Here is a 20318-nt window from a genome sequence, read left to right on the forward strand (position 1 = left end):
CAACAATAAAGCTTACAGCACCTGGTATTCCCAGGCGGTCTCCCATCCAAGTACTAACCAGGCCCGACCCTGCTTAGCTTCCGAGATCAGACGAGTTCGGGCGTTCTCAAGGTGGTATGGCCGTAAGCAAAATCTGCTGCCAAAATTGGGCTATTTGAATGGTTAGAACATTAGGGTAGTAAACCATATAAAGCTTACTAGGTCTCCCATCCAACAATAAAGCTTACAGCACCTGGTATTCCCAGGCGGTCTCCCATCCAAGTACTAACCAGGCCCGACCCTGCTTAGCTTCCGAGATCAGACGAGTTCGGGCGTTCTCAAGGTGGTATGGCCGTAAGCAAAATCTGCTGCCAAAATTGGGCTATTTGAATGGTTAGAACATTAGGGTAGTAAACCATATAAAGCTTACTAGGTCTCCCATCCAACAATAAAGCTTACAGCACCTGGTATTCCCAGGCGGTCTCCCATCCAAGTACTAACCAGGCCCGACCCTGCTTAGCTTCCGAGATCAGACGAGTTCGGGCGTTCTCAAGGTGGTATGGCCGTAAGCAAAATCTGCTGCCAAAATTGGGCTATTTGAATGGTTAGAACATTAGGGTAGTAAACCATATAAAGCTTACCAGGTCTCCCATCCAACAATAAAGCTTACAGCACCTGGTATTCCCAGGCGGTCTCCCATCCAAGTACTAACCAGGCCCGACCCTGCTTAGCTTCCGAGATCAGACGAGTTCGGGCGTTCTCAAGGTGGTATGGCCGTAAGCGAAATCTGCTGCCAAAATTGGGCTATTTGAAGAAAAAAAAAAGAGACTCTTTCAGGCTTTCTGAAGAAACTCAGAGACGATTTCAGGCATTTTGAGGGGGAAAAAAGACAATTTAGGATTTTTGAACAATTTCATTGACTCTTTTTTTTTTTTTTTTTTTTTTTAAACAATAAAGCTTACAGCACCTGGTATTCCCAGGCGGTCTCCCATCCAAGTACTAACCAGGCCCGACCCTGCTTAGCTTCCGAGATCAGACGAGTTCGGGCGTTCTCAAGTTGGTATGGCCGTAAGCAAAATCTGCTGCCAAAATTGGGCTTTTTGAATGGTTAGAACATTAGGGTAGTAAACCATATAAAGCTTACTAGGTCTCCCATCCAACAATAAAGCTTACAGCACCTGGTATTCCCAGGCGGTCTCCCATCCAAGTACTAACCAGGCCCGACCCTGCTTAGCTTCCGAGATCAGACGAGTTCGGGCGTTCTCAAGGTGGTATGGCCGTAAGCAAAATCTGCTGCCAAAATTGGGCTATTTGAATGGTTAGAACATTAGGGTAGTAAACCATATAAAGCTTACTAGGTCTCCCATCCAACAATAAAGCTTACAGCACCTGGTATTCCCAGGCGGTCTCCCATCCAAGTACTAACCAGGCCCGACCCTGCTTAGCTTCCGAGATCAGACGAGTTCGGGCGTTCTCAAGGTGGTATGGCCGTAAGCAAAATCTGCTGCCAAAATTGGGCTTTTTGAATGGTTAGAACATTAGGGTAGTAAACCATATAAAGCTTACTAGGTCTCCCATCCAACAATAAAGCTTACAGCACCTGGTATTCCCAGGCGGTCACCCATCCAAGTACTAACCAGGCCCGACCCTGCTTAGCTTCCGAGATCAGACGAGTTCGGGCGTTCTCAAGGTGGTATGGCCGTAAGCGAAATCTGCTGCCAAAATTGGGCTATTTGAAGAAAAAAAAAAGAGACTCTTTCAGGCTTTCTGAAGAAACTCAGAGACGATTTCAGGCATTTTGAGGGGGAAAAAAGACAATTTAGGATTTTTGAACAATTTCATTGACTCTTTTTTTTTTTTTTTTTTTTTTAAACAATAAAGCTTACAGCACCTGGTATTCCCAGGCGGTCTCCCATCCAAGTACTAACCAGGCCCGACCCTGCTTAGCTTCCGAGATCAGACGAGTTCGGGCGTTCTCAAGGTGGTATGGCCGTAAGCAAAATCTGCTGCCAAAATTGGGCTTTTTGAATGGTTAGAACATTAGGGTAGTAAACCATATAAAGCTTACTAGGTCTCCCATCCAACAATAAAGCTTACAGCACCTGGTATTCCCAGGCGGTCTCCCATCCAAGTACTAACCAGGCCCGACCCTGCTTGGCTTCCGAGATCAGACGAGTTCGGGCGTTCTCAAGGTGGTATGGCCGTAAGCAAAATCTGCTGCCAAAATTGGGCTATTTGAATGGTTAGAACATTAGGGTAGTAAACCATATAAAGCTTACTAGGTCTCCCATCCAACAATAAAGCTTACAGCACCTGGTATTCCCAGGCGGTCTCCCATCCAAGTACTAACCAGGCCCGACCCTGCTTAGCTTCCGAGATCAGACGAGTTCGGGCGTTCTCAAGGTGGTATGGCCGTAAGCAAAATCTGCTGCCAAAATTGGGCTTTTTGAATGGTTAGAACATTAGGGTAGTAAACCATATAAAGCTTACTAGGTCTCCCATCCAACAATAAAGCTTACAGCACCTGGTATTCCCAGGCGGTCACCCATCCAAGTACTAACCAGGCCCGACCCTGCTTAGCTTCCGAGATCAGACGAGTTCGGGCGTTCTCAAGGTGGTATGGCCGTAAGCCAAATCTGCTGCCAAAATTGGGCTATTTGAATGGTTAGAACATTAGGGTAGTAAACCATATAAAGCTTACTAGGTCTCCCATCCAACAATAAAGCTTACAGCACCTGGTATTCCCAGGCGGTCTCCCATCCAAGTACTAACCAGGCCCGACCCTGCTTAGCTTCCGAGATCAGACGAGTTCGGGCGTTCTCAAGGTGGTATGGCCGTAAGCAAAATCTGCTGCCAAAATTGGGCTATTTGAATGGTTAGAACATTAGGGTAGTAAACCATATAAAGCTTACTAGGTCTCCCATCCAACAATAAAGCTTACAGCACCTGGTATTCCCAGGCGGTCTCCCATCCAAGTACTAACCAGGCCCGACCCTGCTTAGCTTCCGAGATCAGACGAGTTCGGGCGTTCTCAAGGTGGTATGGCCGTAAGCAAAATCTGCTGCCAAAATTGGGCTATTTGAATGGTTAGAACATTAGGGTAGTAAACCATATAAAGCTTACTAGGTCTCCCATCCAACAATAAAGCTTACAGCACCTGGTATTCCCAGGCGGTCTCCCATCCAAGTACTAACCAGGCCCGACCCTGCTTAGCTTCCGAGATCAGACGAGTTCGGGCGTTCTCAAGGTGGTATGGCCGTAAGCGAAATCTGCTGCCAAAATTGGGCTATTTGAAGAAAAAAAAAAGAGACTCTTTCAGGCTTTCTGAAGAAACTCAGAGACGATTTCAGGCATTTTGAGGGGGAAAAAAGAAAATTTAGGATTTTTGAACAATTTCATTGACTCTTTTTTTTTTTTTTTTTTTTTTAAACAATAAAGCTTACAGCACCTGGTATTCCCAGGCGGTCTCCCATCCAAGTACTAACCAGGCCCGACCCTGCTTAGCTTCCGAGATCAGACGAGTTCGGGCGTTCTCAAGGTGGTATGGCCGTAAGCAAAATCTGCTGCCAAAATTGGGCTTTTTGAATGGTTAGAACATTAGGGTAGTAAACCATATAAAGCTTACTAGGTCTCCCATCCAACAATAAAGCTTACAGCACCTGGTATTCCCAGGCGGTCTCCCATCCAAGTACTAACCAGGCCCGACCCTGCTTAGCTTCCGAGATCAGACGAGTTCGGGCGTTCTCAAGGTGGTATGGCCGTAAGCAAAATCTGCTGCCAAAATTGGGCTATTTGAATGGTTAGAACATTAGGGTAGTAAACCATATAAAGCTTACTAGGTCTCCCATCCAACAATAAAGCTTACAGCACCTGGTATTCCCAGGCGGTCTCCCATCCAAGTACTAACCAGGCCCGACCCTGCTTAGCTTCCGAGATCAGACGAGTTCGGGCGTTCTCAAGGTGGTATGGCCGTAAGCGAAATCTGCTGCCAAAATTGGGCTATTTGAAGAAAAAAAAAAGAGACTCTTTCAGGCTTTCTGAAGAAACTCAGAGACGATTTCAGGCATTTTGAGGGGGAAAAAAGACAATTTAGGATTTTTGAACCATTTCATTGACTCTTTTTTTTTTTTTTTTTAAACAATAAAGCTTACAGCACCTGGTATTCCCAGGCGGTCTCCCATCCAAGTACTAACCAGGCCCGACCCTGCTTAGCTTCCGAGATCAGACGAGTTCGGGCGTTCTCAAGGTGGTATGGCCGTAAGCAAAATCTGCTGCCAAAATTGGGCTATTTGAATGGTTAGAACATTAGGGTAGTAAACCATATAAAGCTTACTAGGTCTCCCATCCAACAATAAAGCTTACAGCACCTGGTATTCCCAGGCGGTCTCCCATTCAAGTACTAACCAGGCCCGACCCTGCTTAGCTTCCGAGATCAGACGAGTTCGGGCGTTCTCAAGGTGGTATGGCCGTAAGCAAAATCTGCTGCCAAAATTGGGCTATTTGAATGGTTAGAACATTAGGGTAGTAAACCATATAAAGCTTACTAGGTCTCCCATCCAACAATAAAGCTTACAGGACCTGGTATTCCCAGGCGGTCTCCCATCCAAGTACTAACCAGGCCCGACCCTGCTTAGCTTCCGAGATCAGACGAGTTCGGGCGTTCTCAAGGTGGTATGGCCGTAAGCAAAATCTGCTGCCAAAATTGGGCTATTTGAATGGTTAGAACATTAGGGTAGTAAACCATATAAAGCTTACTAGGTCTCCCATCCAACAATAAAGCTTACAGCACCTGGTATTCCCAGGCGGTCTCCCATCCAAGTACTAACCAGGCCCGACCCTGCTTAGCTTCCGAGATCAGACGAGTTCGGGCGTTCTCAAGGTGGTATGGCCGTAAGCGAAATCTGCTGCCAAAATTGGGCTATTTGAAGAAAAAAAAAGAGACTCTTTCAGGCTTTCTGAAGAAACTCAGAGACGATTTCAGGCATTTTGAGGGGGAAAAAAGACAATTTAGGATTTTTGAACCATTTCATTGACTCTTTTTTTTTTTTTTTTAAACAATAAAGCTTACAGCACCTGGTATTCCCAGGCGGTCTCCCATCCAAGTACTAACCAGGCCCGACCCTGCTTAGCTTCCGAGATCAGACGAGTTCGGGCGTTCTCAAGGTGGTATGGCCGTAAGCAAAATCTGCTGCCAAAATTGGGCTATTTGAATGGTTAGAACATTAGGGTAGTAAACCATATAAAGCTTACTAGGTCTCCCATCCAACAATAAAGCTTACAGCACCTGGTGTTCCCAGGCGGTCTCCCATCCAAGTACTAACCAGGCCCGACCCTGCTTAGCTTCCGAGATCAGACGAGTTCGGGCGTTCTCAAGGTGGTATGGCCGTAAGCAAAATCTGCTGCCAAAATTGGGCTATTTGAATGGTTAGAACATTAGGGTAGTAAACCATATAAAGCTTACTAGGTCTCCCATCCAACAATAAAGCTTACAGCACCTGGTATTCCCAGGCGGTCTCCCATCCAAGTACTAACCAGGCCCGACCCTGCTTAGCTTCCGAGATCAGACGAGTTCGGGCGTTCTCAAGGTGGTATGGCCGTAAGCAAAATCTGCTGCCAAAATTGGGCTATTTGAATGGTTAGAACATTAGGGTAGTAAACCATGTAAAGCTTACTAGGTCTCCCATCCAACAATAAAGCTTACAGCACCTGGTATTCCCAGGCGGTCTCCCATCCAAGTACTAACCAGGCCCGACCCTGCTTAGCTTCCGAGATCAGACGAGTTCGGGCGTTCTCAAGGTGGTATGGCCGTAAGCAAAATCTGCTGCCAAAATTGGGCTATTTGAATGGTTAGAACATTAGGGTAGTAAACCATATAAAGCTTACTAGGTCTCCCATCCAACAATAAAGCTTACAGCACCTGGTATTCCCAGGCGGTCTCCCATCCAAGTACTAACCAGGCCCGACCCTGCTTAGCTTCCGAGATCAGACGAGTTCGGGCGTTCTCAAGGTGGTATGGCCGTAAGCAAAATCTGCTGCCAAAATTGGGCTATTTGAATGGTTAGAACATTAGGGTAGTAAACCATATAAAGCTTACTAGGTCTCCCATCCAACAATAAAGCTTACAGCACCTGGTATTCCCAGGCGGTCTCCCATCCAAGTACTAACCAGGCCCGACCCTGCTTAGCTTCCGAGATCAGACGAGTTCGGGCGTTCTCAAGGTGGTATGGCCGTAAGCGAAATCTGCTGCCAAAATTGGGCTATTTGAAGAAAAAAAAAGAGACTCTTTCAGGCTTTCTGAAGAAACTCAGAGACGATTTCAGGCATTTTGAGGGGGAAAAAGACAATTTAGGATTTTTGAACAATTTCATTGACTCTTTTTTTTTTTTTTTTTTTTTAAACAATAAAGCTTACAGCACCTGGTATTCCCAGGCGGTCTCCCATCCAAGTACTAACCAGGCCCGACCCTGCTTAGCTTCCGAGATCAGACGAGTTCGGGCGTTCTCAAGGTGGTATGGCCGTAAGCAAAATCTGCTGCCAAAATTGGGCTTTTTGAATGGTTAGAACATTAGGGTAGTAAACCATATAAAGCTTACTAGGTCTCCCATCCAACAATAAAGCTTACAGCACCTGGTATTCCCAGGCGGTCTCCCATCCAAGTACTAACCAGGCCCGACCCTGCTTAGCTTCCGAGATCAGACGAGTTCGGGCGTTCTCAAGGTGGTATGGCCGTAAGCCAAATCTGCTGCCAAAATTGGGCTATTTGAATGGTTAGAACATTAGGGTAGTAAACCATATAAAGCTTACTAGGTCTCCCATCCAACAATAAAGCTTACAGCACCTGGTATTCCCAGGCGGTCTCCCATCCAAGTACTAACCAGGCCCGACCCTGCTTAGCTTCCGAGATCAGACGAGTTCGGGCGTTCTCAAGGTGGTATGGCCGTAAGCGAAATCTGCTGCCAAAATTGGGCTATTTGAAGAAAAAAAAAAGAGACTCTTTCAGGCTTTCTGAAGAAACTCAGAGACGATTTCAGGCATTTTGAGGGGGAAAAAAGACAATTTAGGATTTTTGAACCATTTCATTGACTCTTTTTTTTTTTTTTTTTTAAACAATAAAGCTTACAGCACCTGGTATTCCCAGGCGGTCTCCCATCCAAGTACTAACCAGGCCCGACCCTGCTTAGCTTCCGAGATCAGACGAGTTCGGGCGTTCTCAAGGTGGTATGGCCGTAAGCAAAATCTGCTGCCAAAATTGGGCTATTTGAATGGTTAGAACATTAGGGTAGTAAACCATATAAAGCTTACTAGGTCTCCCATCCAACAATAAAGCTTACAGCACCTGGTATTCCCAGGCGGTCTCCCATCCAAGTACTAACCAGGCCCGACCCTGCTTAGCTTCCGAGATCAGACGAGTTCGGGCGTTCTCAAGGTGGTATGGCCGTAAGCAAAATCTGCTGCCAAAATTGGGCTATTTGAATGGTTAGAACATTAGGGTAGTAAACCATATAAAGCTTACTAGGTCTCCCATCCAACAATAAAGCTTACAGCACCTGGTATTCCCAGGCGGTCTCCCATCCAAGTACTAACCAGGCCCGACCCTGCTTAGCTTCCGAGATCAGACGAGTTCGGGCGTTCTCAAGGTGGTATGGCCGTAAGCAAAATCTGCTGCCAAAATTGGGCTATTTGAATGGTTAGAACATTAGGGTAGTAAACCATATAAAGCTTACTAGGTCTCCCATCCAACAATAAAGCTTACAGCACCTGGTATTCCCAGGCGGTCTCCCATCCAAGTACTAACCAGGCCCGACCCTGCTTAGCTTCCGAGATCAGACGAGTTCGGGCGTTCTCAAGGTGGTATGGCCGTAAGCAAAATCTGCTGCCAAAATTGGGCTATTTGAATGGTTAGAACATTAGGGTAGTAAACCATATAAAGCTTACTAGGTCTCCCATCCAACAATAAAGCTTACAGCACCTGGTATTCCCAGGCGGTCTCCCATCCAAGTACTAACCAGGCCCGACCCTGCTTAGCTTCCGAGATCAGACGAGTTCGGGCGTTCTCAAGGTGGTATGGCCGTAAGCGAAATCTGCTGCCAAAATTGGGCTATTTGAAGAAAAAAAAAAGAGACTCTTTCAGGCTTTCTGAAGAAACTCAGAGACGATTTCAGGCATTTTGAGGGGGAAAAAAGACAATTTAGGATTTTTGAACCATTTCATTGACTCTTTTTTTTTTTTTTTAAACAATAAAGCTTACAGCACCTGGTATTCCCAGGCGGTCTCCCATCCAAGTACTAACCAGGCCCGACCCTGCTTAGCTTCCGAGATCAGACGAGTTCGGGCGTTCTCAAGGTGGTATGGCCGTAAGCAAAATCTGCTGCCAAAATTGGGCTATTTGAATGGTTAGAACATTAGGGTAGTAAACCATATAAAGCTTACTAGGTCTCCCATCCAACAATAAAGCTTACAGCACCTGGTATTCCCAGGCGGTCTCCCATCCAAGTACTAACCAGGCCCGACCCTGCTTAGCTTCCGAGATCAGACGAGTTCGGGCGTTCTCAAGGTGGTATGGCCGTAAGCAAAATCTGCTGCCAAAATTGGGCTATTTGAATGGTTAGAACATTAGGGTAGTAAACCATATAAAGCTTACTAGGTCTCCCATCCAACAATAAAGCTTACAGCACCTGGTATTCCCAGGCGGTCTCCCATCCAAGTACTAACCAGGCCCGACCCTGCTTAGCTTCCGAGATCAGACGAGTTCGGGCGTTCTCAAGGTGGTATGGCCGTAAGCGAAATCTGCTGCCAAAATTGGGCTATTTGAATGGTTAGAACATTAGGGTAGTAAACCATGTAAAGCTTACTAGGTCTCCCATCCAACAATAAAGCTTACAGCACCTGGTATTCCCAGGCGGTCTCCCATCCAAGTACTAACCAGGCCCGACCCTGCTTAGCTTCCGAGATCAGACGAGTTCGGGCGTTCTCAAGGTGGTATGGCCGTAAGCAAAATCTGCTGCCAAAATTGGGCTATTTGAATGGTTAGAACATTAGGGTAGTAAACCATATAAAGCTTACTAGGTCTCCCATCCAACAATAAAGCTTACAGCACCTGGTATTCCCAGGCGGTCTCCCATCCAAGTACTAACCAGGCCCGACCCTGCTTAGCTTCCGAGATCAGACGAGTTCGGGCGTTCTCAAGGTGGTATGGCCGTAAGCGAAATCTGCTGCCAAAATTGGGCTATTTGAAGAAAAAAAAAAGAGACTCTTTCAGGCTTTCTGAAGAAACTCAGAGACGATTTCAGGCATTTTGAGGGGGAAAAAAGACAATTTAGGATTTTTGAACCATTTCATTGACTCTTTTTTTTTTTTTTTTTAAACAATAAAGCTTACAGCACCTGGTATTCCCAGGCGGTCTCCCATCCAAGTACTAACCAGGCCCGACCCTGCTTAGCTTCCGAGATCAGACGAGTTCGGGCGTTCTCAAGGTGGTATGGCCGTAAGCAAAATCTGCTGCCAAAATTGGGCTATTTGAATGGTTAGAACATTAGGGTAGTAAACCATATAAAGCTTACTAGGTCTCCCATCCAACAATAAAGCTTACAGCACCTGGTATTCCCAGGCGGTCTCCCATCCAAGTACTAACCAGGCCCGACCCTGCTTAGCTTCCGAGATCAGACGAGTTCGGGCGTTCTCAAGGTGGTATGGCCGTAAGCAAAATCTGCTGCCAAAATTGGGCTATTTGAATGGTTAGAACATTAGGGTAGTAAACCATATAAAGCTTACTAGGTCTCCCATCCAACAATAAAGCTTACAGCACCTGGTATTCCCAGGCGGTCTCCCATCCAAGTACTAACCAGGCCCGACCCTGCTTAGCTTCCGAGATCAGACGAGTTCGGGCGTTCTCAAGGTGGTATGGCCGTAAGCAAAATCTGCTGCCAAAATTGGGCTATTTGAATGGTTAGAACATTAGGGTAGTAAACCATATAAAGCTTACTAGGTCTCCCATCCAACAATAAAGCTTACAGCACCTGGTATTCCCAGGCGGTCTCCCATCCAAGTACTAACCAGGCCCGACCCTGCTTAGCTTCCGAGATCAGACGAGTTCGGGCGTTCTCAAGGTGGTATGGCCGTAAGCAAAATCTGCTGCCAAAATTGGGCTATTTGAATGGTTAGAACATTAGGGTAGTAAACCATATAAAGCTTACTAGGTCTCCCATCCAACAATAAAGCTTACAGCACCTGGTATTCCCAGGCGGTCTCCCATCCAAGTACTAACCAGGCCCGACCCTGCTTAGCTTCCGAGATCAGACGAGTTCGGGCGTTCTCAAGGTGGTATGGCCGTAAGCGAAATCTGCTGCCAAAATTGGGCTATTTGAAGAAAAAAAAAAGAGACTCTTTCAGGCTTTCTGAAGAAACTCAGAGACGATTTCAGGCATTTTGAGGGGGAAAAAAGACAATTTAGGATTTTTGAACAATTTCATTGACTCTTTTTTTTTTTTTTTTTTTTTAAACAATAAAGCTTACAGCACCTGGTATTCCCAGGCGGTCTCCCATCCAAGTACTAACCAGGCCCGACCCTGCTTAGCTTCCGAGATCAGACGAGTTCGGGCGTTCTCAAGGTGGTATGGCCGTAAGCAAAATCTGCTGCCAAAATTGGGCTTTTTGAATGGTTAGAACATTAGGGTAGTAAACCATATAAAGCTTACTAGGTCTCCCATCCAACAATAAAGCTTACAGCACCTGGTATTCCCAGGCGGTCTCCCATCCAAGTACTAACCAGGCCCGACCCTGCTTAGCTTCCGAGATCAGACGAGTTCGGGCGTTCTCAAGGTGGTATGGCCGTAAGCAAAATCTGCTGCCAAAATTGGGCTATTTGAATGGTTAGAACATTAGGGTAGTAAACCATATAAAGCTTACTAGGTCTCCCATCCAACAATAAAGCTTACAGCACCTGGTATTCCCAGGCGGTCTCCCATCCAAGTACTAACCAGGCCCGACCCTGCTTAGCTTCCGAGATCAGACGAGTTCGGGCGTTCTCAAGGTGGTATGGCCGTAAGCAAAATCTGCTGCCAAAATTGGGCTTTTTGAATGGTTAGAACATTAGGGTAGTAAACCATATAAAGCTTACTAGGTCTCCCATCCAACAATAAAGCTTACAGCACCTGGTATTCCCAGGCGGTCTCCCATCCAAGTACTAACCAGGCCCGACCCTGCTTACCTTCCGAGATCAGACGAGTTCGGGCGTTCTCAAGGTGGTATGGCCGTAAGCAAAATCTGCTGCCAAAATTGGGCTATTTGAATGGTTAGAACATTAGGGTAGTAAACCATATAAAGCTTACTAGGTCTCCCATCCAACAATAAAGCTTACAGCACCTGGTATTCCCAGGCGGTCTCCCATTCAAGTACTAACCAGGCCCGACCCTGCTTAGCTTCCGAGATCAGACGAGTTCGGGCGTTCTCAAGGTGGTATGGCCGTAAGCGAAATCTGCTGCCAAAATTGGGCTATTTGAAGAAAAAAAAATGAGACTCTTTCAGGCTTTCTGAAGAAACTCAGAGACGATTTCAGGCATTTTGAGGGGGAAAAAAGACAATTTAGGATTTTTGAACCATTTCATTGACTCTTTTTTTTTTTTTTTTTAAACAATAAAGCTTACAGAACCTGGTATTCCCAGGCGGTCTCCCATCCAAGTACTAACCAGGCCCGACCCTGCTTAGCTTCCGAGATCAGACGAGTTCGGGCGTTCTCAAGGTGGTATGGCCGTAAGCAAAATCTGCTGCCAAAATTGGGCTATTTGAATGGTTAGAACATTAGGGTAGTAAACCATATAAAGCTTACTAGGTCTCCCATCCAACAATAAAGCTTACAGCACCTGGTATTCCCAGGCGGTCTCCCATCCAAGTACTAACCAGGCCCGACCCTGCTTAGCTTCCGAGATCAGACGAGTTCGGGCGTTCTCAAGGTGGTATGGCCGTAAGCAAAATCTGCTGCCAAAATTGGGCTATTTGAATGGTTAGAACATTAGGGTAGTAAACCATATAAAGCTTACTAGGTCTCCCATCCAACAATAAAGCTTACAGGACCTGGTATTCCCAGGCGGTCTCCCATCCAAGTACTAACCAGGCCCGACCCTGCTTAGCTTCCGAGATCAGACGAGTTCGGGCGTTCTCAAGGTGGTATGGCCGTAAGCAAAATCTGCTGCCAAAATTGGGCTATTTGAATGGTTAGAACATTAGGGTAGTAAACCATATAAAGCTTACTAGGTCTCCCATCCAACAATAAAGCTTACAGCACCTGGTATTCCCAGGCGGTCTCCCATCCAAGTACTAACCAGGCCCGACCCTGCTTAGCTTCCGAGATCAGACGAGTTCGGGCGTTCTCAAGGTGGTATGGCCGTAAGCGAAATCTGCTGCCAAAATTGGGCTATTTGAAGAAAAAAAAAGAGACTCTTTCAGGCTTTCTGAAGAAACTCAGAGACGATTTCAGGCATTTTGAGGGGGAAAAAAGACAATTTAGGATTTTTGAACCATTTCATTGACTCTTTTTTTTTTTTTTTTTTAAACAATAAAGCTTACAGCACCTGGTATTCCCAGGCGGTCTCCCATCCAAGTACTAACCAGGCCCGACCCTGCTTAGCTTCCGAGATCAGACGAGTTCGGGCGTTCTCAAGGTGGTATGGCCGTAAGCAAAATCTGCTGCCAAAATTGGGCTATTTGAATGGTTAGAACATTAGGGTAGTAAACCATATAAAGCTTACTAGGTCTCCCATCCAACAATAAAGCTTACAGCACCTGGTGTTCCCAGGCGGTCTCCCATCCAAGTACTAACCAGGCCCGACCCTGCTTAGCTTCCGAGATCAGACGAGTTCGGGCGTTCTCAAGGTGGTATGGCCGTAAGCAAAATCTGCTGCCAAAATTGGGCTATTTGAATGGTTAGAACATTAGGGTAGTAAACCATATAAAGCTTACTAGGTCTCCCATCCAACAATAAAGCTTACAGCACCTGGTATTCCCAGGCGGTCTCCCATCCAAGTACTAACAAGGCCCGACCCTGCTTAGCTTCCGAGATCAGACGAGTTCGGGCGTTCTCAAGGTGGTATGGCCGTAAGCAAAATCTGCTGCCAAAATTGGGCTATTTGAATGGTTAGAACATTAGGGTAGTAAACCATGTAAAGCTTACTAGGTCTCCCATCCAACAATAAAGCTTACAGCACCTGGTATTCCCAGGCGGTCTCCCATCCAAGTACTAACCAGGCCCGACCCTGCTTAGCTTCCGAGATCAGACGAGTTCGGGCGTTCTCAAGGTGGTATGGCCGTAAGCAAAATCTGCTGCCAAAATTGGGCTATTTGAATGGTTAGAACATTAGGGTAGTAAACCATATAAAGCTTACTAGGTCTCCCATCCAACAATAAAGCTTACAGCACCTGGTATTCCCAGGCGGTCTCCCATCCAAGTACTAACCAGGCCCGACCCTGCTTAGCTTCCGAGATCAGACAAGTTCGGGCGTTCTCAAGGTGGTATGGCCGTAAGCAAAATCTGCTGCCAAAATTGGGCTATTTGAATGGTTAGAACATTAGGGTAGTAAACCATATAAAGCTTACTAGGTCTCCCATCCAACAATAAAGCTTACAGCACCTGGTATTCCCAGGCGGTCTCCCATCCAAGTACTAACCAGGCCCGACCCTGCTTAGCTTCCGAGATCAGACGAGTTCGGGCGTTCTCAAGGTGGTATGGCCGTAAGCGAAATCTGCTGCCAAAATTGGGCTATTTGAAGAAAAAAAAAGAGACTCTTTCAGGCTTTCTGAAGAAACTCAGAGACGATTTCAGGCATTTTGAGGGGGAAAAAGACAATTTAGGATTTTTGAACAATTTCATTGACTCTTTTTTTTTTTTTTTTTTTTTTAAACAATAAAGCTTACAGCACCTGGTATTCCCAGGCGGTCTCCCATCCAAGTACTAACCAGGCCCGACCCTGCTTAGCTTCCGAGATCAGACGAGTTCGGGCGTTCTTTTTTTTTTTTTTTTTTTTTTTTTTTTTTTTTTAATCAATAAAATACAATAAAAAATACAATAATGAAATACACTAAAAAAATACAGATGTTCCAAACATCATGTGAACAAACATCTCTACATTACATATCTTTAGCTTTTGTACATCATTTAAAAGACTTCTTCTCCCGGCAGCTTCCACATTAGATCTTTTAAAACATAAACAACTTTTGGTGTAAAAACATCATAAAAAGAATTCAACATATTTTCACCTTTAAAATACACATACAATCTTTCAAAGTATACTTCAGCTTTCCTTTTAAACACACTCCAAACATCCAACATGATTTTTTCTTTTTTAGCCACAGTTCTTCTCTCCCATATTGCACTTTTCATTAACATGACACACAGATTAATAAAACTTTTGTTTTGACACTTCTTTCCCCACCCAAACATCACAACTCTGTTCCATTCCATTCCATTTTCATCCCACTCCTCAGTCAAATCCTTAATTAAACATTTACATTTCTTTAAAAATTCCTCCAGCTCTTTACAATATAAAAACATATGTAAAATCCCCTCTTCCTTCTCCTGGCACACTTTACACATAGCATTTTGCTCAATTCCTATTTTGTTTAAAATTGCATCAGTAAAAACAACTTTATGCCTTATAAAATACTCCAAACATTCCAATTTAGTTTCCACACATCTTCCCTTCATGTTTCTCCATATACTCTCTTTCTTTAAATCTTTGAATTGCTGCATCCAGTATGCATTAACAATCGGCTCTTTAAAAACATCATCTCTAAAAGAACAATAAATCATTTTCACAGTGCATTCCTTAAGATCATTCAGTTTTCCGCCCAATTTCACATTAATACATTTCTCTTTTGGCTCCCCTTCCATACCTTCTATTCTTTTTATCCATTCTTTCGGTATTGCACTTTTAATTAATTCAAATTGGTTAATTATTCCTTGTTCACTGTAATCCTCTTTTGCCTCCTCCATTGCATCCACAATAAATTGAGTCGGTAAAAAGCCTTCTTTGAATTCATATAAAACATCTCTCACCCTTGTTATCCCCACTTCCATCCATTTCTTTAAAAACATTTCTTTACCTTGCTTTAAAATGTTTTTGTTTAAGAACAGAGGTTGATTTAAAATGTTTTCTCTCCCATGCGGATCATACTCGACCTTGTCTAAAAATTTTCCCCACGCACTAAACATTTCTCTATAAAAACCTGGTAGCCCTTCTGTCATCCAAATCTTCGTTTTCATCCATAAAATTCCATCCCCCATGTTAAAATTCCCACATTTGTTTAAAAAATATCCCATTGTCTTTTTCCATTCTGCGTTACCCTCTTCTTGTAGATATTTTTTCACAGTTTTCACTCTCAAGCTATTTTTCCTTTGTGCCACATCCATTAACCCTAAACCCCCCTTGTCTGCTGCCCCTAAAATCGTGTTAAAAGCTATTCTCGCTGGCTTCCCCTCCCATAAAAAGTCAAGAAAACATTTCTTCAACCTCTTTTCTGTCCACAACGGCATCTCCGACACGTATAAAACATACCACAGCTTAGAAACCATTAAAACGTTCAATATTAAAACCTTTCCCTTCAAGTTTAAATTCCTCAATTTCCAAAAATTTAACCTTCTTTCTATTTCTGTGACCAGTTGCTCCCACATTTCATCTCTAACTTTCTTCTCATTTTTCCCCATTAAAATTCCTAAAATGCTCATTTCTTCTACTTCCTTGAACTTACAACAATCCCTTAAAATCATTGCTTCACCAAATCTCATATATACTGTCTTATCCTCATTTACTTTACCTCCCGATCCTTTACAATAGTCTTCTACACACTTCATAACTTCTTTGACGCTCTCCTTTCCTTTTACTATTATCGTTGTATCATCAGCATATTGAAAAACCTTCCCTTCTGCTTTTTTTTCCTCAATTTCAATACCAGTTATTTCTTCTTTTTGCTTTATCGCCAATCCCAACGGCTCTGATACAAGTGAATATAATAATGCTGAAAGCGGACAACCCTGTCTTATTGATCTTGTGATTTTAAAACACTCTGTTAAAAAACCATTACATTTTATTCTTGTTAAAGCACCCTTATATAAAATCTTAATCCATTTGATAAAATCTCCCCCGAAACCAAATTCCTTTAAAACATCAAATAAATACCCGTGTTCCACTCTATCAAAAGCTTTTTCAAAATCAAGACTTATTACATATCCATTTTCATTCTTTTCTTTCATGTACCATATTGTGTCTCTTATGCTCATTGTCGTATCCGCTATATCTCTTCCTTTTACTCCGTACGCTTGGTTTGTTTTGATTATACTTGGCATTACTTCTTTTAACCTGTTTGCTAAAACTTTTGCTAAGATTTTAAAATCTGTGTTCAGCATTGTGATCGGTCTGTAGTTTTTTAAATCTACCTTTTCTCCCTTACTTTTATATATCAGCTTTGTTATCCCCATCCCCATTCTTTCATTTACTTCTTCTGTTTCAAAAATTTCTTTGAAAACTTCCTTTAATATTTTGGTTAAAATCTCTTTAAAACACATGTAAAATTCATTTCCCAAACCATCTATTCCTGGACTTTTCTTTTTATTCAGCTGCTGTATTGCTCTTTCTATCTCTTCTTCTCTGATTTCTTGATTACATTCTTTTTTATCTTCCTCGCTGATTTTTGCTTTTATCTGCTTCAACAATTCCCTTTTTTTGTTTTCGTCTACACCCCTTGTAGTAAAAAGATTTTCATAAAAATCCTTTATTTCTTCTAAAATCTTTTCATTCCCTTCTACAATTTCCCCATTTTTTCCTCTTATCTGTTTTATCGTTTCTGCTTTTCCTTTCTTTTTTTCCAAATCAAAAAAGAACTTTGTGCATTTTTCTCCCTCCACCGTATATTTAGCTTTGCTTCTTAATCTCGCTCCCTCATATTCTTTTTCCTCTATTTCTTTCAGTTTTTCCTCCATTTCTTTTATCTTTTGTACATCTTTATTTTCTTTATTCAATTCTTCTTCTAAGCTTTCCTTTATTTCTTTTTCTTTGTATTTTTTGCATTTGCGTATTACACTACCATACTTTATCGAGAATTTTTTTATTAAAAACTTTACGTTCTCCCACCATATTCTTTTATTTTCTTCATATATTTTATTTTCCTTTTCTTTTCCTATAATTTCTTTAACCTTTAAAATATAGTCTTCATTTTCTAACATTTTTGTATTTAAAACCCATATTCCTGGCCCTCTTTGCACTTTATTCCCGTCTATTTTAAAAAATAAAAACTTGTGATCACTGAAACTTGTGTCTTCATACTTAATGTCTTCAATAAAATCCTCCATATTCCTTGTACACAAGACATAATCAATTCTTGTCCTACACACAAACTGCCCTACTATTTGTCTTCTTGAAAATTCTTTTTTCTTTTCATTTCTTTCTCTCCACACATCTATCATATTATTTTCTCCCATTAATGCTTTTAATTCTTTTCTCCCTGTATCTGTTCTAAAAACCATTCCTTCTGCCATGTCTTGTTTACTAAAAACCGTGTTAAAATCCCCCATCATTATCACTTTCTTATAGTCCTTTACAATACTTCTTAAAATATTAAAAAACTCTTTCTTTTCCTTCTCCTCCGTTGGTGCATGTACATTTACTAAAATCAATTTACATCCTTCGTAATTTACTTCCACAGCCATGCATTTCCCAATCTTATCTGTGTACACCACTCTGGTTGTATTAAAAGCATCCTTTCTCATTAAAAACGCCACCCCTCTTCCAAGCCTACCTTCCCCATTATTATATAAAATATCCCCTTCCCATTTCTTTTTATATTCCATCATCACACTCTCTTTCCAATTTGTCTCTTGTAAAACAATGACATCTTCTCCTCTACACTTTTCTTTCACTCTTTCAAATTTGCCCATGTCCATCAGTCCTCTTGCATTAAAAGTAACACAGCTTAAAACCATTAAAAAAAAGAATAATAAATACCTAAAAACCATTAGTCTCCATTTTCTCCCTCAAGGTCCTTTAACACGTCATATCTGTTTGTACTTCCATCTCTGCTCCTTATTGTAGTCTTTTTTCTTGCATTTTCCACATTTGGCTCAAACTTTGATGATCTTCTTCTTATTTGTCCTCTCACTTCTCTGTTGTTCTCCATGTTGTCCATCTTAATTTCTTTTTTCTCCATCTCATCCCGATACCTTTTACCACTGTCCGATGTTCCCTTTGCTGACCATTGCATGTCCTGTTCCATTGTTTGTTCTTTATCTTTATTGTTCTCTTGCTCTCCTTCTTCCTCTCTGTTGCTCGTTCCTTCTTCCATTTCTTTTTGCTGAATAACTTGTTCCTCTTGTACCACATCAGTTTGTCTTTCCTCCTCGTTGTTTCCTTCATGCACCTGTCCGTCCACCTGAAGCTCCCTACCTCCTTCCTCTTCCTCCTCCATACACACACATTTATTTAAAATTTTCTGACACTCCGGGCACCTGGCTGCATTACAGTCTCTTGCGAAGTGTCCTCTTTCTCCGCATTTGTGGCATTTAAAATCTGGGCACTCTTTTAGCAGATGGTCTGGGCTCATGCACAGCCGACAGGTCTTCACCTGGTGACTGTGCATCACCCTAAAATACTGCTGCCCTTCTGCCGTTTCCAGCCTTGTGCTGTAGGGCAATGATGCCACCTCTTTCGGGAACCTTACTTTAAGGAACCTCGTTCCATCCTCGATTTCGGTGCCCGGGTAGCATCTTCTTTTAATTTTTGATATGGGATCAACTCCCCATCCCTCCAATTTTTCAATAATTTCTCTATCCTCCAGGTAGACGGGCAGGTGCATGAAGGAAACAACATAGTCTCTATTTTGCAGTCTTTTAATTTCACAATTTACTCCTTTTATGTTCAGTCCATCCATCAAATCCTCACATGTTTCTTCATTTTCCATTGTTAGTTCATATTCTTTACCTTGTCTTGGTCTTAATGCCAGAATTTTGCCATGTCCACATTTATCCACCACTGCCTTGATAATATCCGCCGCTCTCACCTCATTGACATTCTCCACATTCAAAATGATCGTCGCCTCCTTTAAATACTTCCTTCCTGCAAACTTGTCTCTCCCATCATGTCCAGCTCGCTGTCGATAATCCAGTCCAGTGTCGTTTGCCAAGCGTTTCTCTCCAGCCAGTCCAGTGTCGTTTGCCATGCGTGTTCCTCTATCCAGTCCAGTGTCTTTTGCCGTGTGTGTTCCTCGAGCCAGTCCAGAGTCGTTTGCCGTTCGTGTTCCTCTTCCCGGTCCAGTGTCGTTTGCCATTAATCCATCCATTTTTGAGAAAAAAATAAAAATAACCACCTTCCAGCCAGCAAAAGCTGCTGTTAGGTGGTTAAAAAAAAAACCCCAAAAAACAAAAAAACTAACTTAAAGTAATAAAAACTCACAAAACAAACACAAATAAAAGAAAACAAAATGGAGGAGAGCCTTCCTCTCCCAACTACTGCCACACAACTTCCTGGATCGTACCACTAGGGCGTTCTCAAGGTGGTATGGCCGTAAGCAAAATCTGCTGCCAAAATTGGGCTTTTTGAATGGTTAGAACATTAGGGTAGTAAACCATATAAAGCTTACTAGGTCTCCCATCCAACAATAAAGCTTACAGCACCTGGTATTCCCAGGCGGTCTCCCATCCAAGTACTAACCAGGCCCGACCCTGCTTAGCTTCCGAGATCAGACGAGTTCGGGCGTTCTCAAGGTGGTATGGCCGTAAGCCAAATCTGCTGCCAAAATTGGGCTATTTGAATGGTTAGAACATTAGGGTAGTAAACCATATAAAGCTTACTAGGTCTCCCATCCAACAATAAAGCTTACAGCACCTGGTATTCCCAGGCGGTCTCCCATCCAAGTACTAACCAGGCCCGACCCTGCTTAGCTTCCGAGATCAGACGAGTTCGGGCGTTCTCAAGGTGGTATGGCCGTAAGCGAAATCTGCTGCCAAAATTGGGCTACTTGAAGAAAAAAAAAAGAGACTCTTTCAGGCTTTCTGAAGAAACTCAGAGACGATTTCAGGCATTTTGAGGGGGAAAAAAGACAATTTAGGATTTTTGAACCATTTCATTGACTCTTTTTTTTTTTTTTTTTTAAACAATAAAGCTTACAGCACCTGGTATTCCCAGGCGGTCTCCCATCCAAGTACTAACCAGGCCCGACCCTGCTTAGCTTCCGAGATCAGACGAGTTCGGGCGTTCTCAAGGTGGTATGGCCGTAAGCAAAATCTGCTGCCAAAATTGGGCTATTTGAATGGTTAGAACATTAGGGTAGTAAACCATATAAAGCTTACTAGGTCTCCCATC

General features: G+C 43.1%; 64 non-coding genes across 64 annotated transcripts; all 64 read right to left on the reverse strand.

Moving 5' to 3' along the window:
- Window positions 1-9: 9 nt before the first annotated feature.
- On the reverse strand, window positions 10-128 carry LOC148962992 (5S ribosomal RNA). Its single transcript, XR_016151226.1, has one exon. It is a non-coding gene; the product is annotated as a 5S ribosomal RNA (ribosomal RNA).
- A 92-nt stretch (window positions 129-220) lies between these two features.
- On the reverse strand, window positions 221-339 carry LOC148962993 (5S ribosomal RNA). The gene has a single exon (XR_016151227.1). It is a non-coding gene; the product is annotated as a 5S ribosomal RNA (ribosomal RNA).
- A 92-nt stretch (window positions 340-431) lies between these two features.
- LOC148962994 (5S ribosomal RNA) lies at window positions 432-550 on the reverse strand. Its single transcript, XR_016151228.1, has one exon. It is a non-coding gene; the product is annotated as a 5S ribosomal RNA (ribosomal RNA).
- A 92-nt stretch (window positions 551-642) lies between these two features.
- LOC148962995 (5S ribosomal RNA) lies at window positions 643-761 on the reverse strand. Its single transcript, XR_016151229.1, has one exon. It is a non-coding gene; the product is annotated as a 5S ribosomal RNA (ribosomal RNA).
- Window positions 762-934: 173 nt separating this feature from the next.
- On the reverse strand, window positions 935-1053 carry LOC148962996 (5S ribosomal RNA). Its single transcript, XR_016153351.1, has one exon. It is a non-coding gene; the product is annotated as a 5S ribosomal RNA (ribosomal RNA).
- Window positions 1054-1145: 92 nt separating this feature from the next.
- On the reverse strand, window positions 1146-1264 carry LOC148962997 (5S ribosomal RNA). Its single transcript, XR_016151230.1, has one exon. It is a non-coding gene; the product is annotated as a 5S ribosomal RNA (ribosomal RNA).
- Window positions 1265-1356: 92 nt separating this feature from the next.
- Window positions 1357-1475, reverse strand: LOC148962998 (5S ribosomal RNA). Its single transcript, XR_016151231.1, has one exon. It is a non-coding gene; the product is annotated as a 5S ribosomal RNA (ribosomal RNA).
- Window positions 1476-1567: 92 nt separating this feature from the next.
- Window positions 1568-1686, reverse strand: LOC148962999 (5S ribosomal RNA). Its single transcript, XR_016152526.1, has one exon. It is a non-coding gene; the product is annotated as a 5S ribosomal RNA (ribosomal RNA).
- Window positions 1687-1858: 172 nt separating this feature from the next.
- LOC148963000 (5S ribosomal RNA) lies at window positions 1859-1977 on the reverse strand. The gene has a single exon (XR_016151232.1). It is a non-coding gene; the product is annotated as a 5S ribosomal RNA (ribosomal RNA).
- A 92-nt stretch (window positions 1978-2069) lies between these two features.
- On the reverse strand, window positions 2070-2188 carry LOC148963001 (5S ribosomal RNA). Its single transcript, XR_016153213.1, has one exon. It is a non-coding gene; the product is annotated as a 5S ribosomal RNA (ribosomal RNA).
- Window positions 2189-2280: 92 nt separating this feature from the next.
- LOC148963002 (5S ribosomal RNA) lies at window positions 2281-2399 on the reverse strand. The gene has a single exon (XR_016151234.1). It is a non-coding gene; the product is annotated as a 5S ribosomal RNA (ribosomal RNA).
- Window positions 2400-2491: 92 nt separating this feature from the next.
- On the reverse strand, window positions 2492-2610 carry LOC148963003 (5S ribosomal RNA). The gene has a single exon (XR_016152639.1). It is a non-coding gene; the product is annotated as a 5S ribosomal RNA (ribosomal RNA).
- A 92-nt stretch (window positions 2611-2702) lies between these two features.
- Window positions 2703-2821, reverse strand: LOC148963004 (5S ribosomal RNA). Its single transcript, XR_016151235.1, has one exon. It is a non-coding gene; the product is annotated as a 5S ribosomal RNA (ribosomal RNA).
- Window positions 2822-2913: 92 nt separating this feature from the next.
- LOC148963005 (5S ribosomal RNA) lies at window positions 2914-3032 on the reverse strand. The gene has a single exon (XR_016151236.1). It is a non-coding gene; the product is annotated as a 5S ribosomal RNA (ribosomal RNA).
- A 92-nt stretch (window positions 3033-3124) lies between these two features.
- Window positions 3125-3243, reverse strand: LOC148963006 (5S ribosomal RNA). The gene has a single exon (XR_016151237.1). It is a non-coding gene; the product is annotated as a 5S ribosomal RNA (ribosomal RNA).
- Window positions 3244-3415: 172 nt separating this feature from the next.
- Window positions 3416-3534, reverse strand: LOC148963007 (5S ribosomal RNA). Its single transcript, XR_016151238.1, has one exon. It is a non-coding gene; the product is annotated as a 5S ribosomal RNA (ribosomal RNA).
- A 92-nt stretch (window positions 3535-3626) lies between these two features.
- LOC148963008 (5S ribosomal RNA) lies at window positions 3627-3745 on the reverse strand. Its single transcript, XR_016151239.1, has one exon. It is a non-coding gene; the product is annotated as a 5S ribosomal RNA (ribosomal RNA).
- Window positions 3746-3837: 92 nt separating this feature from the next.
- Window positions 3838-3956, reverse strand: LOC148963009 (5S ribosomal RNA). The gene has a single exon (XR_016151240.1). It is a non-coding gene; the product is annotated as a 5S ribosomal RNA (ribosomal RNA).
- Window positions 3957-4123: 167 nt separating this feature from the next.
- On the reverse strand, window positions 4124-4242 carry LOC148963010 (5S ribosomal RNA). The gene has a single exon (XR_016151241.1). It is a non-coding gene; the product is annotated as a 5S ribosomal RNA (ribosomal RNA).
- A 92-nt stretch (window positions 4243-4334) lies between these two features.
- LOC148963011 (5S ribosomal RNA) lies at window positions 4335-4453 on the reverse strand. The gene has a single exon (XR_016153197.1). It is a non-coding gene; the product is annotated as a 5S ribosomal RNA (ribosomal RNA).
- A 92-nt stretch (window positions 4454-4545) lies between these two features.
- Window positions 4546-4664, reverse strand: LOC148963012 (5S ribosomal RNA). Its single transcript, XR_016153406.1, has one exon. It is a non-coding gene; the product is annotated as a 5S ribosomal RNA (ribosomal RNA).
- Window positions 4665-4756: 92 nt separating this feature from the next.
- On the reverse strand, window positions 4757-4875 carry LOC148963013 (5S ribosomal RNA). The gene has a single exon (XR_016151242.1). It is a non-coding gene; the product is annotated as a 5S ribosomal RNA (ribosomal RNA).
- Window positions 4876-5040: 165 nt separating this feature from the next.
- LOC148963014 (5S ribosomal RNA) lies at window positions 5041-5159 on the reverse strand. Its single transcript, XR_016151243.1, has one exon. It is a non-coding gene; the product is annotated as a 5S ribosomal RNA (ribosomal RNA).
- Window positions 5160-5251: 92 nt separating this feature from the next.
- On the reverse strand, window positions 5252-5370 carry LOC148963015 (5S ribosomal RNA). Its single transcript, XR_016153155.1, has one exon. It is a non-coding gene; the product is annotated as a 5S ribosomal RNA (ribosomal RNA).
- A 92-nt stretch (window positions 5371-5462) lies between these two features.
- LOC148963016 (5S ribosomal RNA) lies at window positions 5463-5581 on the reverse strand. Its single transcript, XR_016151245.1, has one exon. It is a non-coding gene; the product is annotated as a 5S ribosomal RNA (ribosomal RNA).
- Window positions 5582-5673: 92 nt separating this feature from the next.
- Window positions 5674-5792, reverse strand: LOC148963017 (5S ribosomal RNA). Its single transcript, XR_016151246.1, has one exon. It is a non-coding gene; the product is annotated as a 5S ribosomal RNA (ribosomal RNA).
- Window positions 5793-5884: 92 nt separating this feature from the next.
- On the reverse strand, window positions 5885-6003 carry LOC148963018 (5S ribosomal RNA). Its single transcript, XR_016151247.1, has one exon. It is a non-coding gene; the product is annotated as a 5S ribosomal RNA (ribosomal RNA).
- Window positions 6004-6095: 92 nt separating this feature from the next.
- On the reverse strand, window positions 6096-6214 carry LOC148963019 (5S ribosomal RNA). Its single transcript, XR_016151248.1, has one exon. It is a non-coding gene; the product is annotated as a 5S ribosomal RNA (ribosomal RNA).
- Window positions 6215-6383: 169 nt separating this feature from the next.
- LOC148963020 (5S ribosomal RNA) lies at window positions 6384-6502 on the reverse strand. The gene has a single exon (XR_016151249.1). It is a non-coding gene; the product is annotated as a 5S ribosomal RNA (ribosomal RNA).
- Window positions 6503-6594: 92 nt separating this feature from the next.
- Window positions 6595-6713, reverse strand: LOC148963021 (5S ribosomal RNA). The gene has a single exon (XR_016151250.1). It is a non-coding gene; the product is annotated as a 5S ribosomal RNA (ribosomal RNA).
- A 92-nt stretch (window positions 6714-6805) lies between these two features.
- LOC148963022 (5S ribosomal RNA) lies at window positions 6806-6924 on the reverse strand. The gene has a single exon (XR_016151251.1). It is a non-coding gene; the product is annotated as a 5S ribosomal RNA (ribosomal RNA).
- Window positions 6925-7092: 168 nt separating this feature from the next.
- LOC148963023 (5S ribosomal RNA) lies at window positions 7093-7211 on the reverse strand. Its single transcript, XR_016151252.1, has one exon. It is a non-coding gene; the product is annotated as a 5S ribosomal RNA (ribosomal RNA).
- A 92-nt stretch (window positions 7212-7303) lies between these two features.
- LOC148963024 (5S ribosomal RNA) lies at window positions 7304-7422 on the reverse strand. Its single transcript, XR_016151253.1, has one exon. It is a non-coding gene; the product is annotated as a 5S ribosomal RNA (ribosomal RNA).
- A 92-nt stretch (window positions 7423-7514) lies between these two features.
- On the reverse strand, window positions 7515-7633 carry LOC148963025 (5S ribosomal RNA). The gene has a single exon (XR_016151254.1). It is a non-coding gene; the product is annotated as a 5S ribosomal RNA (ribosomal RNA).
- Window positions 7634-7725: 92 nt separating this feature from the next.
- LOC148963026 (5S ribosomal RNA) lies at window positions 7726-7844 on the reverse strand. Its single transcript, XR_016151256.1, has one exon. It is a non-coding gene; the product is annotated as a 5S ribosomal RNA (ribosomal RNA).
- Window positions 7845-7936: 92 nt separating this feature from the next.
- On the reverse strand, window positions 7937-8055 carry LOC148963027 (5S ribosomal RNA). The gene has a single exon (XR_016151257.1). It is a non-coding gene; the product is annotated as a 5S ribosomal RNA (ribosomal RNA).
- A 165-nt stretch (window positions 8056-8220) lies between these two features.
- On the reverse strand, window positions 8221-8339 carry LOC148963028 (5S ribosomal RNA). Its single transcript, XR_016151258.1, has one exon. It is a non-coding gene; the product is annotated as a 5S ribosomal RNA (ribosomal RNA).
- A 92-nt stretch (window positions 8340-8431) lies between these two features.
- LOC148963029 (5S ribosomal RNA) lies at window positions 8432-8550 on the reverse strand. The gene has a single exon (XR_016151259.1). It is a non-coding gene; the product is annotated as a 5S ribosomal RNA (ribosomal RNA).
- A 92-nt stretch (window positions 8551-8642) lies between these two features.
- Window positions 8643-8761, reverse strand: LOC148963030 (5S ribosomal RNA). Its single transcript, XR_016151260.1, has one exon. It is a non-coding gene; the product is annotated as a 5S ribosomal RNA (ribosomal RNA).
- Window positions 8762-8853: 92 nt separating this feature from the next.
- LOC148963031 (5S ribosomal RNA) lies at window positions 8854-8972 on the reverse strand. The gene has a single exon (XR_016151261.1). It is a non-coding gene; the product is annotated as a 5S ribosomal RNA (ribosomal RNA).
- Window positions 8973-9064: 92 nt separating this feature from the next.
- Window positions 9065-9183, reverse strand: LOC148963032 (5S ribosomal RNA). The gene has a single exon (XR_016151262.1). It is a non-coding gene; the product is annotated as a 5S ribosomal RNA (ribosomal RNA).
- A 167-nt stretch (window positions 9184-9350) lies between these two features.
- On the reverse strand, window positions 9351-9469 carry LOC148963033 (5S ribosomal RNA). The gene has a single exon (XR_016151263.1). It is a non-coding gene; the product is annotated as a 5S ribosomal RNA (ribosomal RNA).
- A 92-nt stretch (window positions 9470-9561) lies between these two features.
- LOC148963034 (5S ribosomal RNA) lies at window positions 9562-9680 on the reverse strand. Its single transcript, XR_016151264.1, has one exon. It is a non-coding gene; the product is annotated as a 5S ribosomal RNA (ribosomal RNA).
- A 92-nt stretch (window positions 9681-9772) lies between these two features.
- On the reverse strand, window positions 9773-9891 carry LOC148963035 (5S ribosomal RNA). Its single transcript, XR_016151265.1, has one exon. It is a non-coding gene; the product is annotated as a 5S ribosomal RNA (ribosomal RNA).
- A 92-nt stretch (window positions 9892-9983) lies between these two features.
- On the reverse strand, window positions 9984-10102 carry LOC148963036 (5S ribosomal RNA). The gene has a single exon (XR_016151267.1). It is a non-coding gene; the product is annotated as a 5S ribosomal RNA (ribosomal RNA).
- Window positions 10103-10194: 92 nt separating this feature from the next.
- Window positions 10195-10313, reverse strand: LOC148963037 (5S ribosomal RNA). Its single transcript, XR_016151268.1, has one exon. It is a non-coding gene; the product is annotated as a 5S ribosomal RNA (ribosomal RNA).
- Window positions 10314-10484: 171 nt separating this feature from the next.
- LOC148963038 (5S ribosomal RNA) lies at window positions 10485-10603 on the reverse strand. The gene has a single exon (XR_016151269.1). It is a non-coding gene; the product is annotated as a 5S ribosomal RNA (ribosomal RNA).
- Window positions 10604-10695: 92 nt separating this feature from the next.
- On the reverse strand, window positions 10696-10814 carry LOC148963039 (5S ribosomal RNA). The gene has a single exon (XR_016151270.1). It is a non-coding gene; the product is annotated as a 5S ribosomal RNA (ribosomal RNA).
- A 92-nt stretch (window positions 10815-10906) lies between these two features.
- On the reverse strand, window positions 10907-11025 carry LOC148963040 (5S ribosomal RNA). The gene has a single exon (XR_016151271.1). It is a non-coding gene; the product is annotated as a 5S ribosomal RNA (ribosomal RNA).
- A 92-nt stretch (window positions 11026-11117) lies between these two features.
- Window positions 11118-11236, reverse strand: LOC148963041 (5S ribosomal RNA). Its single transcript, XR_016153208.1, has one exon. It is a non-coding gene; the product is annotated as a 5S ribosomal RNA (ribosomal RNA).
- Window positions 11237-11328: 92 nt separating this feature from the next.
- On the reverse strand, window positions 11329-11447 carry LOC148963042 (5S ribosomal RNA). The gene has a single exon (XR_016153198.1). It is a non-coding gene; the product is annotated as a 5S ribosomal RNA (ribosomal RNA).
- Window positions 11448-11614: 167 nt separating this feature from the next.
- LOC148963043 (5S ribosomal RNA) lies at window positions 11615-11733 on the reverse strand. The gene has a single exon (XR_016153394.1). It is a non-coding gene; the product is annotated as a 5S ribosomal RNA (ribosomal RNA).
- Window positions 11734-11825: 92 nt separating this feature from the next.
- Window positions 11826-11944, reverse strand: LOC148963044 (5S ribosomal RNA). Its single transcript, XR_016151272.1, has one exon. It is a non-coding gene; the product is annotated as a 5S ribosomal RNA (ribosomal RNA).
- Window positions 11945-12036: 92 nt separating this feature from the next.
- LOC148963045 (5S ribosomal RNA) lies at window positions 12037-12155 on the reverse strand. Its single transcript, XR_016153408.1, has one exon. It is a non-coding gene; the product is annotated as a 5S ribosomal RNA (ribosomal RNA).
- A 92-nt stretch (window positions 12156-12247) lies between these two features.
- Window positions 12248-12366, reverse strand: LOC148963046 (5S ribosomal RNA). Its single transcript, XR_016151273.1, has one exon. It is a non-coding gene; the product is annotated as a 5S ribosomal RNA (ribosomal RNA).
- Window positions 12367-12533: 167 nt separating this feature from the next.
- On the reverse strand, window positions 12534-12652 carry LOC148963047 (5S ribosomal RNA). Its single transcript, XR_016151274.1, has one exon. It is a non-coding gene; the product is annotated as a 5S ribosomal RNA (ribosomal RNA).
- Window positions 12653-12744: 92 nt separating this feature from the next.
- On the reverse strand, window positions 12745-12863 carry LOC148963048 (5S ribosomal RNA). The gene has a single exon (XR_016153156.1). It is a non-coding gene; the product is annotated as a 5S ribosomal RNA (ribosomal RNA).
- A 92-nt stretch (window positions 12864-12955) lies between these two features.
- Window positions 12956-13074, reverse strand: LOC148963049 (5S ribosomal RNA). Its single transcript, XR_016153425.1, has one exon. It is a non-coding gene; the product is annotated as a 5S ribosomal RNA (ribosomal RNA).
- Window positions 13075-13166: 92 nt separating this feature from the next.
- On the reverse strand, window positions 13167-13285 carry LOC148963050 (5S ribosomal RNA). Its single transcript, XR_016151275.1, has one exon. It is a non-coding gene; the product is annotated as a 5S ribosomal RNA (ribosomal RNA).
- A 92-nt stretch (window positions 13286-13377) lies between these two features.
- On the reverse strand, window positions 13378-13496 carry LOC148963051 (5S ribosomal RNA). The gene has a single exon (XR_016153365.1). It is a non-coding gene; the product is annotated as a 5S ribosomal RNA (ribosomal RNA).
- A 92-nt stretch (window positions 13497-13588) lies between these two features.
- Window positions 13589-13707, reverse strand: LOC148963052 (5S ribosomal RNA). The gene has a single exon (XR_016151276.1). It is a non-coding gene; the product is annotated as a 5S ribosomal RNA (ribosomal RNA).
- Window positions 13708-19618: 5911 nt separating this feature from the next.
- On the reverse strand, window positions 19619-19737 carry LOC148963053 (5S ribosomal RNA). Its single transcript, XR_016151278.1, has one exon. It is a non-coding gene; the product is annotated as a 5S ribosomal RNA (ribosomal RNA).
- A 92-nt stretch (window positions 19738-19829) lies between these two features.
- On the reverse strand, window positions 19830-19948 carry LOC148963054 (5S ribosomal RNA). Its single transcript, XR_016151279.1, has one exon. It is a non-coding gene; the product is annotated as a 5S ribosomal RNA (ribosomal RNA).
- Window positions 19949-20116: 168 nt separating this feature from the next.
- Window positions 20117-20235, reverse strand: LOC148963055 (5S ribosomal RNA). The gene has a single exon (XR_016151280.1). It is a non-coding gene; the product is annotated as a 5S ribosomal RNA (ribosomal RNA).
- Window positions 20236-20318: the final 83 nt, after the last annotated feature.

Source organism: Pimephales promelas (assembly GCF_988280905.1).
Source record: "Pimephales promelas chromosome 3 unlocalized genomic scaffold, fPimPro1.hap1.1 SUPER_3_unloc_1, whole genome shotgun sequence".
Taxonomy (NCBI): domain Eukaryota; kingdom Metazoa; phylum Chordata; class Actinopteri; order Cypriniformes; family Leuciscidae; genus Pimephales; species Pimephales promelas.